The sequence below is a fragment of the Lissotriton vulgaris genome, chromosome 4_1 (assembly GCF_964263255.1).
Source record: "Lissotriton vulgaris chromosome 4_1, aLisVul1.2, whole genome shotgun sequence".
NCBI classification, from domain to species: Eukaryota; Metazoa; Chordata; class Amphibia; order Caudata; family Salamandridae; genus Lissotriton; species Lissotriton vulgaris.
The window spans coordinates 125,234,277-125,247,752 of record NC_141691.1 but is presented as its reverse complement, the minus strand read 5'-3'; positions in this window follow the sequence as shown (position 1 = coordinate 125,247,752).

Sequence of the window (13,476 nt, the reverse complement as noted above, 5' to 3'; positions counted from 1 at the left end):
ATATTGGGACCAAAGCTTTACCTTATGATTGCCACATCCGGACGTACCGGCAACCATACACAGGACCCCGTGTCCTCCGATCACGTGTCCTTCGGTAACTTGGTGCAACAACTCAAGCCCGCTAAGAGAAATAAGTGTATAGAACGGAGAAGAGCAGCCATTGTTGAGCCAGAGGGTACTAGTAACACTTTATTACACACACCCCTGTGTTTAACGTACAGGACATCCCGTTACACACAGCGTGTTCGCTTTATGCCATGTGTTTATGAAAGTACTAATTTAGGAACTGCCCCGTTCTTGTAATAAACAATTTGGAAAAGATGGTATCGAACTCGAAATGAAAGAACTCGAACCTCCCCGACCCAGTATGCTTTCAACAAGGTGGGGTGGCGGGCTCGCCTCGATTGACCATACCACATTAAAAAAGGGGTGAGTAAATCATGCAAAACACGAACGACCGCAAGTATCTCGTAAAAGCTTCAAGCCCCCAAGTTTCATACAGAGTCCTTACTTTTGCCGCGTCCCTCCGGCGCTTCCGACGGTCCCTCAACCATCTGGCCGTCTCAAAGCGGAAGTACCCGCTGCTCCAAGCCCCGCCCTACACGTTGCGTGACCTTTCCTTCCGATGATGGGGATTTATTTATAAATCTATTGAGGTGGCCACAACATCGCTCCGTTTATTCACAATTATTGATGGAGACGATGTGGGAGCTATTTGATCAGTTAAAACGTAACCCGATCCAATATGGCCGCCGTAGTTACCGCTGGCGCGACGCGTCACACAACGTGTAGGGCGGGGTTTGGAGCAGCGGGTACTTCCGCGTTGAGACGGCCAGATGGTTGAGGGACCGTCGGAAGCGCCGGAGGGACGCGGCAAAAGTAAGGACTCTGTATGAAACTTGGGGGCTTGAAGCTTTTGCGAGATACTTGCGGTCGTTCGTGTTTTGCATGATTTAGTCACCCCTTTTTTAATGTGGTATGGTCAATCGAGGCGAGCCCGCCACCCCACCTTGTTGGAAGCATACTGGGTCGGGGAGGATCGAGTTCTTTCATTTCGAGTTCGATACCATCTTTTCCAAATTGTTTATTACAAGAACGGGGCAGTTCCCAAATTAGTACTTTCATAAACACATGGCATAAAGCGAACACGCTGTGTGTAACGGGATGTCCTGTACCTTAAACACAGGGGTGTGTGTGCTAAAGTGTTACTAGTACCCTCTCGCTCAAAAATGACTGCTCTTCCCCGTTCTATACACTTATTTCTCTTAGCGGGCTTGAGTTGTTGCACCAAGTTACCGAAGGACACGTGATCGGAGGACATGGGGTCCCGTGTATGGTTGCCGGTACGTCGGGATGTGGCAATCATAAGGTAAAGCTTTGGTCCCAATATCGATGGGTTAGCTGTGAGTGACTGCTATCATGAACCCCCGTTTTCGGGGTACTTATGACTTTACCTCTGTGTTCTGTTTTATTTTTGATACAGGTCCAATACATATATAAGTGTGATGATTATGAACCAAGAACCCCAGACTGCCCTGATGAAATTGCTGAAATAAGAGCAATGAAACATGTCGGCCCTTTGAACTTGTATGGTATATGAAAATCTATTTTTAATCTGGAAGGCTTGCAGCACCAGAATAAAGATTTAGAGCTAGCAACCCTTACCACAAATCGTTTTTATCCAGCTTTGGTTGCACTTTATATATTGGTTTTTGTTGGGGTTAGAGGTGCACTGGTACACTTTTTTGAGCATTCTGGTATTAGCTAATTTTTACATACCACCATTAATATTTATACACTTGGTTGCTGTTATTTGTTGGTCATCTTTATACACTGCACACAGAGAGAGTGACCGATGATGAGAAGTGGGTATACTGGATACTGTCAACCAGGAACCCCCTCGGGAGCTACGTTCGTGAGGCACTCTCTCTGTTTTCACACAATTTTTTCTGGTGGGTGTGGGAACCTGTATCTACCCTTTCTTTAAAGCCACATCCTTGACCTATGAGAGTAGTGTTATTTAACACACTTAGGATGATCTAGAATGGTTAATCAGATTATCCCTGTTGGTCTATAAAGTTGGATGTACTGAATATAGGTAAGGCGTATTTTGTTTACAGTGGCTCGAGTGGGGGGGCGGCCTTACCTTTTTCTCTTTCCCCCTATACTCCTATTGATTAATTTGTGTGCAAGAGGATCCCCAATAGGAGGTAGTGGGTTGTGGCATTGAGGTGAGACAGAGAGCGGAAAGAACTACAAGAAAAAGGCAACCATCAAAGGACAAGATCAAGAAATATGTAGACACACATTGAAGGGTTCAAGAGTCAGATATTAAAGAAGGGGACTGGGTTCTTGTCAAACAAAAACAGAAGAAGAAAACAGATGCCCAATACATTAGCAAACCCCTGCAGATAATAGCCAGGAAAATAGCCATTGTCACCGCCATGGCAAATGACAGGGGAGAGACTGGCAACATATTGCACTTCAAAAACTATGTCGCAAGGAACATGGCGCCAGGTGACTCAGAAGAAAGCAACACCTCAGGGGTAGAAAGTAAGATTGGTAGACCGCATATGGAGGTGGTCGCTGCTACTAACGCACCTCCACCAGACAGTCACAGAGAAGTCACCGGAAACCAGCGTGATTCATTGAAGAAATCTAAGACACTGGTCAGACAGAGAATAGGCACATGGGGAATAGAGACTCTCCTCAAGTGGGTGGGTGATGTAGAATTGATGTAGAGAGGGGCACTAGGATCCTAAAGACTGGAATGGGCGACGTAATGTAATGTAAGCTGGCATTTATACTGTGCAACTATCACTCTAGGGAGCATCTTGGCACCTATGCTGACCAGGAGAGATCTAAATACTGGTCAGGCTGCTTTCAGTAGTCAAACCAGGATGTTCATACTAGTGCTCTAGTGCAAGTGTCAGAGAGATTAAAGATCCAGGTTTTCAGTGCCTTTCGGAACTCAGATTCCCGTTCCATAGCACGGAGATGCGGGGGTAGTTTATTCCATGCCTTTGACACTAGGACTGGCAAGGATTTGCCACCCCTCGAGCTGAGTCTAAAAGCCGGGATAGTTAGCAGGTTAGCATTGGAGGACCTCAGAGTGCGCGAAGGATGGTATTGAAAGAACTTCCTTTGTATATACTTTGGTACTTGAGAGTGAAAGGCCCTAAAGGTAATTAACAGGACCTTAAACAGGACCCGTTTGACCACTGGTAACCAGTGCAATGTATTTAGTGTGGAAGACGCAGAGGATTTCTTTGGCCATTTCAACACCAGCCTGGCGGCTGCGTGTTGCACCATCTGCAACCTGTGAGTGACCACCTTATTGGTTCCCGCATATAAGCTGTTACAGTAGTCGAGTCTCGAGGTTACGAGAGCCACCGCTACCATTTTCCTGACTGCCAGTGAGAGTAGGTCAAAGAATTTTCTTAGTCCTTTGATGACGTTAAAACAGGTGCCCGCTACCGATAGTGCCTGCTGTTTGAACGACAGAGCGGCATCAAACTTGATGCCTAGATTCCGTGCCGTATTAGTTGTATTTGGCGGTACCTCTGCGTTCTCCGGCCACCATAACTTGGGGACAAAGTCATTTTGTGGGCCCATTAACATGATTTCTGTCTTGCCCGTATTACATTTCAAATGACCCTTTACCATCCAATCAAATGTGGCCATCAGGCAACGTTTAAGATTTTCTTCCCAGTTCTTGGTGTCTTTATCAAGGACTAGGATGAGCTGTGTATCGTCCGCGTACGCAATACCATCTATTCTAAAGGACGATATCAGCCTGATCAGAGGGGTAGTGTAAACGTTGAAAAGTGTCGGGCTTAGACTAGATCCCTGCGGAACTCCTGTTGTGAGTATTTTTTCCTTTGAGCAGAAGTCACCCAAAGTGACCACTTGCCGCCGGTCACTTAGGAAGTTCTTGATCCACTCCAATACTTTTCCTGTTATGCCAGATGTTGCTAGCCGGTCAATCAAGATGGTATGTGAGACCGTGTTGAAGGCTGCCGACAGGTCTAAAAGAATCAAGACAGCCTTCTTACCCTGATCCAGAGCCATTCGGATGGTTCAGTGGTGAACAGGAGAGCTGACTCTGAGTGATGAGCTCTGAAACCTGATTGGTTTGGGTGCCAGGCTTGATTGTCCTCAAGAAACTTAGTGACTTGTTTATTTACGAAGGATTCTGTTACTTTACATAACACAGGGAGCAGCGAGATCGGTCGAAGATTAGACAATCAATCAATCAATCAGTGACACTTATAAAGCGCGCTACATACCCGTAGGGTCTCAAGGCGCTGGGGGGGGGGGGGGTGCCGCTACTGCTCGAACAGCCAGGTCTTCAGCTTCTTCCTGAAGGAGAGGTGGTCTTGGGTCAGGCGCAGGTCGGACGGGAGGGAGTTCCAGGTCTTGGCGGCCAGGTAGGAGAAGGACCTTCCTCCTGTAGTCGCTCTTCGGATGCGGGGGACGGCGGCGAGGGCGTGGTTGGCTGATCGGAGGTGGCGTTTGGGAGCGTAGAAGTTGACTCGGCTGTTGAGGTAGCTCGGGCCTTGGTCGTGTAGGGCTTTGTGTGCGTGGGTGAGGAGGCGGAAGGTGATTCTCTTGTTAACGGGGAGCCAGTGAAGGTCTCTCAGATGTCCGGAGATGTGGCTGGATCGTGGGATGTCGAGGATGAGTCTGGCTGAGGCGTTTTGGATCCGCTGGAGTCTCTTCTGGAGCTTGGCGGTGGTCCCGGCGTAGAGGGCGTTGCCGTAGTCCAGTGGGCTGGTGACGAGGGCCTGGGTGACGGTCTTCCTGGTCTCTGTGGGGATCCACCAGAAGATCTTCCGTAGCATACGTAGGATGTTGAAGCACGCCGAGGAGACGCTGTTGACTTGCCTGGTCATGGAGAGGGAGGAGTCCAGGATGAAGCCCAGGTTTCGTGCATGGTCTGTCGGTTTGGGTGCGGTGCCCAGGGCAGGAGGCCACCAGGAGTCGTCCCAGGCGGAGGGTGAGGAGCCCAGGATGAGGACCTCCGTCTTGTCCGAGTTCAGTTTCAGGCGGCTGGTCGTCATCCACTCGGCTACCTCTTTCATCCCTTCGTGCAGGTTGGCTCTGGCGGCGGCGGGGTCGTTGGTCAGGGAGAGGATCAGCTGGGTGTCGTCGGCGTAGGAGATTATTCTGAGGTGGTGTTTGCGTACGATGGCCGCGAGGGGGCTCATGTAGACGTTGAAGAGGGTGGGGCTCAGGGATGATCCTTGGGGGACGCCGCAGATGACTTCGGAGGCCTCTGACTTGTACGGTGGTAGGCGGACTCGCTGTGTTCTTCCGTCGAGGAAGGAGATTAGACAGCGCGGTGGGATCGGCTAGTTGTTTTTTCTGCAATGGTTTGACCGCCGCAAGTTTCCATTCTGAGGGAATGCTTGCCGTGGCCAATGATGCATTTACAATATTGTTAATTGCAGGATTAACAGAATCTACAAGCGTATGTAAAAGCATAGGGGGACGTTCTGAGACATCAGCTTGGAAATAAAGAAGCCACCTCCTACTGCTTGCATGTTGTGTCCTCTTTTTCAATAAAGATCCGACCTATGCGACCTTCAATTGTGTTGCAAAGTTGATGCTCAAATACTTTTGTGGCGATGATTTTAGGTAAGATCCAGTCATTGGCCAGGCATAACGCTTGTTCGCCAATAGGTCTTTATCTTGTTAAAATTAGCATTATATGCGTTTTGATTTTTGGAATGCCGCATGCCTCAAGCAGCTTCAGGCCATGCACTTGGTCATCTCTGAATGTTCTGACATAGAAGCGAGTACTAGAATCAGAATTCCATTTAGGTACTAGAGACAATGGTTCATTTAGGTGTAGCTAGTTACCCCCACAAATCTTAAATTGTCAATTAAAGACATTGTATTTATACAGCGCTTACTACCTCTGCTGAGGCGTTGGAGCTTTTTTTTGCTGGATAGCACAAGTAATCCAAGGATAGTGGTTAGTCCAGCGTTATTCCTTTCATTTATTTATTTGATTATGCGTTTATATATAGCGCGGCCATTACCAAGAGGTGCCAGAGCACTTTACAATAGAGTGAAGAAAGTTACATGAGAAATTTAGAGTAACAGGGTAGTACGTGACAATCCGTATAGCTACCACGGTTACCCATGATGAAAGTTATGTATTTACAAATGACATAGCCATTACAGAGTACACATTTAGAAATTTCAAACCGATTATGGTTACACAAATACATATTGCCAATTTACAGACTTAAAGCGGAAAGGTCGTTATACCTTCCGAGAGCATCATGTAACAGTCAGTGTCACGCCATTAAATATGATCAGTCTCAAGGGCATCAAGAAAGGATTCTTGGTTGAAGAAGATGTTAACCATATTTGTGCAGTGCTTAATATGAGCCAGTGGTTTCCGGTGCTTGGCACCCGCCCTTAACTGTCAACATGCACTAAGGATAGTCTGCCACATGGTGGTGCAGCTCACCTAATTTAGAGATGAGCAGAACAGCGATTGTTTATGAATACAATACTGTAATGTATGTATTGTTTCCTACTTTCAGGTTCATAGTATTTATAGTACTTCTTTTTATGTTAATTGTAGTTTTTGCTTCATGTTCCACGGCGCGCACCTTTGAAGAATGTTTACCTTCAAAGGTGCATCGCTCGTGGGTTATGCTCATGTGGAGGGTTACAGTTAAACTTAGTCATTCAACTGTTAGTCATCATCTGTACCAGACGTGCTCCCGTGATTTGCTGTTTATCTTTGGGATTAAATCTAAAGAATACAACTTTCAGCTATGGCATCTTCTTCCTTCATTTCAACATAATTAAAGTATTCATATACTTTACAAATACACATTAAGCATTTATTAATGCCTGCCTCCCCAGCCATTCCTTTAGCTTTGGGGACCTGGAATAATGTGAACTGCCGCACTTGCAGGCAAGAGAGATGGTTAGTAGTTGTTTTGGCAGCGATGAAAGGGGCGATGGGAGGCGCAAGCTACAGTGGCCTCTTTTTCTGGCACATGTTATTTTACAAATTAAGCACTGAAACATGGTGTTCGCATGCAAACACCCCCTTTTAGAAAATCAAAAGTAAAAATCCCGCATTCCTCGAAGCATTGCTACAGACCGAGCCCTCTTCTTCCTCGGGTTTGTCAATGTCTCGCATCACCTTCTGATCTTTTTAATATTAGTGGGAAATACCAGTGCTCCGGCATGTACCAATCCATGGGGGGGGGGGGGGGGGGGATTGCAACCTCTGCGTAACAACTCCTTTGATTTGTACCAGCCTCCCTAATCATGTGTTAATTTAAGTATAATGTGCTTTTAGCAATAGCTGTTTTTGGCAGCTGGTGCTACTGGTTTGTTGCGTAAGTGCTTCCATATTTATGTTTCTAATAATAAGCGTAACATACAATGGCAGCTATGAGCGGCAGAGTTCGCACGGGAGGCTTTGAAAATATGACTCATTGTCATGAAGGGCTCAATGCTCCATGCCTGGGCATCAGTGGCTACAACTGATGTGAAAAGGACCCCATTTCCCAGAATGCATTGCGTTGCCGACCTCGGTGACGCCGAGTCATCTGGTACTTTATGGTTGGTGTCACGGCGTGCCTTAGAGAACGTTTAGTGAATTTGCCGCTCTCACTGGTGTGACCCATTATTCACACATGCAACACTGGATCACTTTGGGAAAACTGACACGCTTTACTATGCCTGGCCACTGGGTGTCAGTATTGCCTCTTTGCCTGGCAGCTATGCAGTCATAGCCCTCTTTAGAGTTTGGTTTGGATTCCAATTGGTTCAACTATTTATCTGCAACTTTTTTCTAGTTGGGGATGGAGCATCAAAATCTTCTAGTTTATCTAGAAAAAATATAAACGTGAAGCCTTTTTCTTTCTGAATACAAAGTTGCAATCCTTACATATAATTTTGATAGATTAAATATAATTTTGATAGAAGTAAATCGGTTTATTTTCTTTTTATTTTATTATTATGAATACAACACCAATTAAGTTTTTGGCTATGGAAAAGCATAATTATGTTAGTAATAAAGCCTGGAGGCAAGAGCTCCGACATTGGAACAGTGGACCAGGTTGAGTCAGTCCCGACGTCGGCTCAACATCTTGTGATTCTGGGCAGATCGCTTAATATTCCTGTACCATTTTTTTTAACTAGCTTTTTAATGTAACTTGGTGCTCTTGTAAAGCGCTTTGCAAAAGCAGCAAACAAGATTTTTTTTATATAGACCTTTATACAGCATTTTGCCATTTCTAAGCACTGTAAATAGCAGTTGTTACTTTTACACAATTAATTGTACTTTGGATGGAAAGATGGCTGCATGACAAGGATTCGACCTTGAGCCTTCTAATCAGCAGCAAGCTTTCAACTCACGGCGCCATCAGCTATACTTTCAAGCATGTGAATGGAGGGAATCAGGTTATAGTATCAACTACAACGCTGAACGTTATTTATTTATTTTAATGTTATAGATTTTTATAATTAGGGCTCCCAGTTTTATGGTATTTATTTTTCTGACATTTCCGTTTGTATTAATCCATATTTACTTTTGTCAACTTTATCTGTATTAATCCATATTTATTTTTTGTCAACTTAATCTGTATTTATCTATATTTATTATGAGTTTTGTGAAAAAACAAAGCCAAAACTGGTATATTTCAGCATTAATTTAACCAACAAATATGCAGTCACGCTTGAATGCCTGCCAGGTTTTAGTGATATCAACACCCGCAGAAGATAAATCAATGCACTTATATGAAAATATGAACATTTCAGTATCCGCCTTGTGCATATCTAATGCTGTTTTTAAGCTTCTTTACTAGAATTCTTTTTTCTTTAACCCCCTTACCTATCAATTTACACAACTATTGGCCTAGCAGTCATGGCAAAGTGTATTTACAATCACTCAAATAGCACCAAATTTCCGTTTTTATCCACATAAACAAATCTGTATTTATTTACAAGAAAATAAATGGTTTTCTGTCTGTATTTATCTGTAAAAAGCAGGAAAAACGGAAAACAGGGAGCCTTATTTATAATGCGGACATATTCCAAGAGGATGTTAAAGCGCTTTACATAAAAACAGAGACGGACGTGACAAAGTGAACAACCTTGGGGGGCGTGGCTTGGCGCCCGGCGAGTATGGCGCCGCTAGAGTGAGCGCTCTGTCCACACCGGTGAGAACTCCCGGTTCGCATCTCTCGTTCGCTTCGGAGATACCGAATTCTTCCATCGGAAAGCCCTGAGCATGCCACACGCACCTTTTGAAGGTCCTTCGCAGCTATAAACCCTTCCTTTGGATGGCGGTTGGTCCGGTCGCGGCTCCCTGACGGCCGCTGCCACCATTTTGTTTTTCTGAGCGCACTTCGCGCAAAGTATTTCTTTGACGACGGCTTGCTCCTGCTTTGGTCTACTCTTCAAGAATGCCCTCCACTACGGCCTCTTCACATTAGGTGGGCCATTTTCGGCAATTGGCTGCTTCATTTCAGTGACTTGTGGCTTTTTATTATTTTCTGCGGTATCATCTCTTCTCATGGTTGGCGGCCATTTTATGGTCTTCCCTGACCTTTCCAAGTTTCCTCAAGATTACTAAGCATGTCTGCTTTTTTCCTGGACTGTGCTGTGATGTTTCTTCCTCCCTGGTGCCTGACTTTTCGCTTTTAACACCTGAGGCTCTGCTATTATTTCACCACACGCTGCTTGTTTAGCTCTTGCTACATTTTCCAGCGTTTCTTCGCCCTGGCATTGAACAAGGTGTTCCTGTCTTATTATCCTATTACATTGTGGACCTAATCTTCTCCTCATATCCTCCTGCTGATTTTCATATTCCACAGGGTCTAACAGCGTTTCTAATTGCACTATTGTCCAGGCATTCTCCTTGGTGTTTGCTTATACCATATGGGCAGGAACACGGCGAACTCCGTTATCAAGAACTCGAAGAACAGTCTTATCAAAAACTCCAAATTATTTTCTGAGTTTGCAAAATTTTAGGCCTCTCAATCGCCTCTCACCAACGGCAAGCAATCCACGATGGAACCGCCTGTTCAAGTTCAAGTTAAGTAATTTGTATAGCGCACTACTCACCCAGAGGGTCTCAAGGCGCTTGAGTGAGGGTGGGTGCCTCATTTATCGAATAGCCAGGTTTTTAGCTGCTTTCTGAAGGAGAGGTGGCTCTGTGTGAGGCGGAGGTGAGCGGGGAGAGAATTCCAGGTTTTGGCCGCTAAATAGGAGAAAGATCTTCCTCCCATGGTGGATCTATTGATGCGCGGGATTGTGGCGAGGGCTTGATTGGATGAACGTAGTTGGAGGGTGGGTGTGTAGAATGATAGTCGTTTGTTGAGGCATTCGGGTCGTAGGACGTAGAGGGCCTTGTGTGCGTGGGTGAGGAGACGGAACGTTATTCTTTTGTTGACGGGAAGCCAGTGGAGATCTTTCAGATGACCGCAAATGTGAGCTTGACGGGGGATGTCCAGTATGAGTCTGGCTGAGGCGTTTTGGATGCGTTGGAGTTTTTTCTGTAGTTTGGCTGTGGTTCCGGCATAGAGGGTGTTTCCATAATCTAGTCGGCTAGTGACTAGAGCGTGGATGACTGTCTTTCTTGTTTCGGTGGGGATCCAGCTGAAGATTTTTTTGAGCATGCGTAGGATGTTGAAGCATGATGATGAGACGGCGTTGACTTGTCTGCTCATCGATAGGGAGGAGTCTAGGATGAAGCCCAGGTTACGTGCATGATCTGTAGGTATGGGTGCTGTGCCCAGAGCCGGTGGCCACCATGAGTCATCCCATGCAGAGGGGGATGATCCTAAGATGAGGACTTCCGTTTTGTCCGAGTTTAGTTTTAAACGACTGTTCTTCATCCATTCGGCTACTTCTTTCATTCCTTCGTGTAGATTGGTTTTGGTGGTGTTAGGATCTTTGGTGAGGGAGAGGATCAGCTGGGTGTCGTCCGCGTAGGAGATGATGTTGAGGTTGTGTTGTCGCGCGATGGATGCGAGAGGACTCATGTATACATTGAAAAGGGTGGGACTGAGTGATGATCCTTGTGGTACGCCGCAGATGACTTCGGTTGCCTCTGATTTGAATGGGGGGAGGTGGACTCTCTGGGTTCTTCTGGCGAGGAACGAGATGATCCAATTCAACGCTTTTCCTTTTATTCCGATGTTGCTGAGGCGTTGAATGAGGGTGTTATGACAGACTGTGTCGAGGGCGGCGGAGAGGTCAAGTAGGATGAGGGCAACTGTTTCTCCGTTGTCCAGTAGTGTTCGGATGTCGTCTGTAGCAGCGATGAGGGCGGTTTCGGTGCTATGTTTGGCTCGGAAGCCGGACTGTGAGGGGTCAAGTGAATTGTTGGATTCAAGGAAGGCGGCGAGCTGACTATTGACGGCTTTCTCGATGACTTTGGCCGGGAAGGGGAGGAGTGAGATGGGGCGGTAGTTCTTAAGTTCAGAGGGGTCCGCTGTGGGTTTCTTCAGAAGGGCGCTGAGTTCGGCATGTTTCCAGCTTTCTGGGAAGGTAGCGGAGTTGAAGGAGCAGTTGATGACATCGCAAAGATGGGGTGCGATGATGGAGTCTGCTTTGTTGAAAATGTGGTGGGGACATGGGTCGGTTGGCGATCCTGAGTGGATGGAGTTCATCAGGCGGATGGTGTCTTCAGTTGTGATTGGGTTCCAGGCGTAAAGGTTGTGAGAGTGCTGTTTTGGTTCGGAGGTGGGTGGAGTGGGTTGTTCTTCGGACAGGTTTCCAAAGCTGTTATAAATGTCGGCGATTTTGTAGTGGAAGAAGGAGGATAGGGAGTCGCATAGGTCTTGGGAGGGAGTGATGTCGTTGGTGCCGGCAATGGGTTGGTAAATTCTCTGACGATGTTGAATAATTCTTTGCTGTTGTGGGTGTTGTTGTCGAGTCGATCCTTGAATGCTGATTTCTTGGTGGACCGGATCAATTGGTGGTGTTTGCGGGTGGCGTCCTTGAAGGTGGTCAGGTTGTCAGTGGTTGGGTTTTTTCTCCAGGTTTTCTCGAGGGTACGACATAGCTTCTTGGATTTCTTAAGGTCATCGTTGAACTAAGGGGCCTTTTTGCTACCTTGTTTCGATCTGGTGGTTTTTCAAGGGTGCTAATTCGTCAGTGCTGTGGGTAATCCATTCTGTGAGTTTGGTGGCAGCTTGGTTTGGGTCCGACGATATGGTGGGGGGGTTTTGGTTAAGCGATGTGAAGAGTTGGTCGGTGGTGATTTTGTTCCAGTTTCTTCGAGGAATAGGTTGTGGTGGGATGTGGGTTGTGATCTTTTTGTAGCTGAAGTGAACGCAGCTGTGGTCCGTCCAATGGAGAGCCGTGGTGTGATCGAAGGAGATGTGTTTGCTGGAGGTGAAGATAGGGTCGAGCGTGTGTCCGGCAAGGTGGGTGGGGATGTCAACAAGTTGTTTGAGTCCGAGATTTGGCAGGTTGTCTAGAAGGGTGGTGGTGTTGTTATCGTTATTCTTTTCCAGGTGGAAGTTGAGGTCTCCCAGTAAAATGTAGTTCTCGGAGGTGAGGGTATGTGGGCTGATGAAGTCAGTGATGTCTTCATTAAATTGTGTGCGGGTTCCTGGTGGTCTGTAGATGAGGGTGCCTCTAAGTGTGGTCCTGGGGTTGGTGTGGATCTGGAAGTGAAGGTGTTCGGCAGTCGCGAGGTTATCGTCGGAGCTGGTCGTGATTCGGATGGTGTTCTTATGGGCGATGGCGATGCCTCCTCCTGTTTGGTAGGTGCGATCTTTTCGGATGATCTTGTAGGCGTCCGGGATGGCTATGGCTATGTCGGGCGCTGATGATGCATTCATCCAGGTTTCTGTAAGGAAGGCGACGTCCAGTGATGTGGTGTCGAGTAGGTCCCAGAGTTCAGTGGCGTGTTTGTGGACCAAGCGGGTGTTCAGCAGGATGCACTTCAGGTGGTTAGGGTCGGAGCTGTGTTTGGAGGAGGAGGATTTGGTGTGGGTCCTGATGCAGGCGAACTTGCATGAGTGGCATGCGAATGGTCCGTGGGTGTGTCCTGCGGTAGCTACGCAGCATTGTGGGGTGCGTCCGGGGTTAAGGGCGAGGAGAGTAGCGGCGTCATACGTTAAGCGAGTGGGGTGGGTATTGCAAGGACCAGGGGGTCTGGCGCTGGGCGCGGTCCAGGCGCGGACGGGCTTAGACGGGCTTACCTTTGGCGCACCTTCGGCTCGCATGGGGCGTGACCGCTGCGCGTGAACGCTGCGCGCAAAAGCATCTGTCATATGTGGATGGTAGAGGGGGGAGGGGCGAGGGAGGAGCAGCTGGGAGGCGGGAGCATGGTGGGGGGCCGGGCAGGGAGGCACAACAACAAACAAGCAACAAAATGGCTGCAAGCCAAACACGCAACAGGACAACCTCGGGAAAGACCACCACTAAAAGACTTAAGAAAGACCCTCCTTCGCCGCCTAAATCCATATCGCCCATATC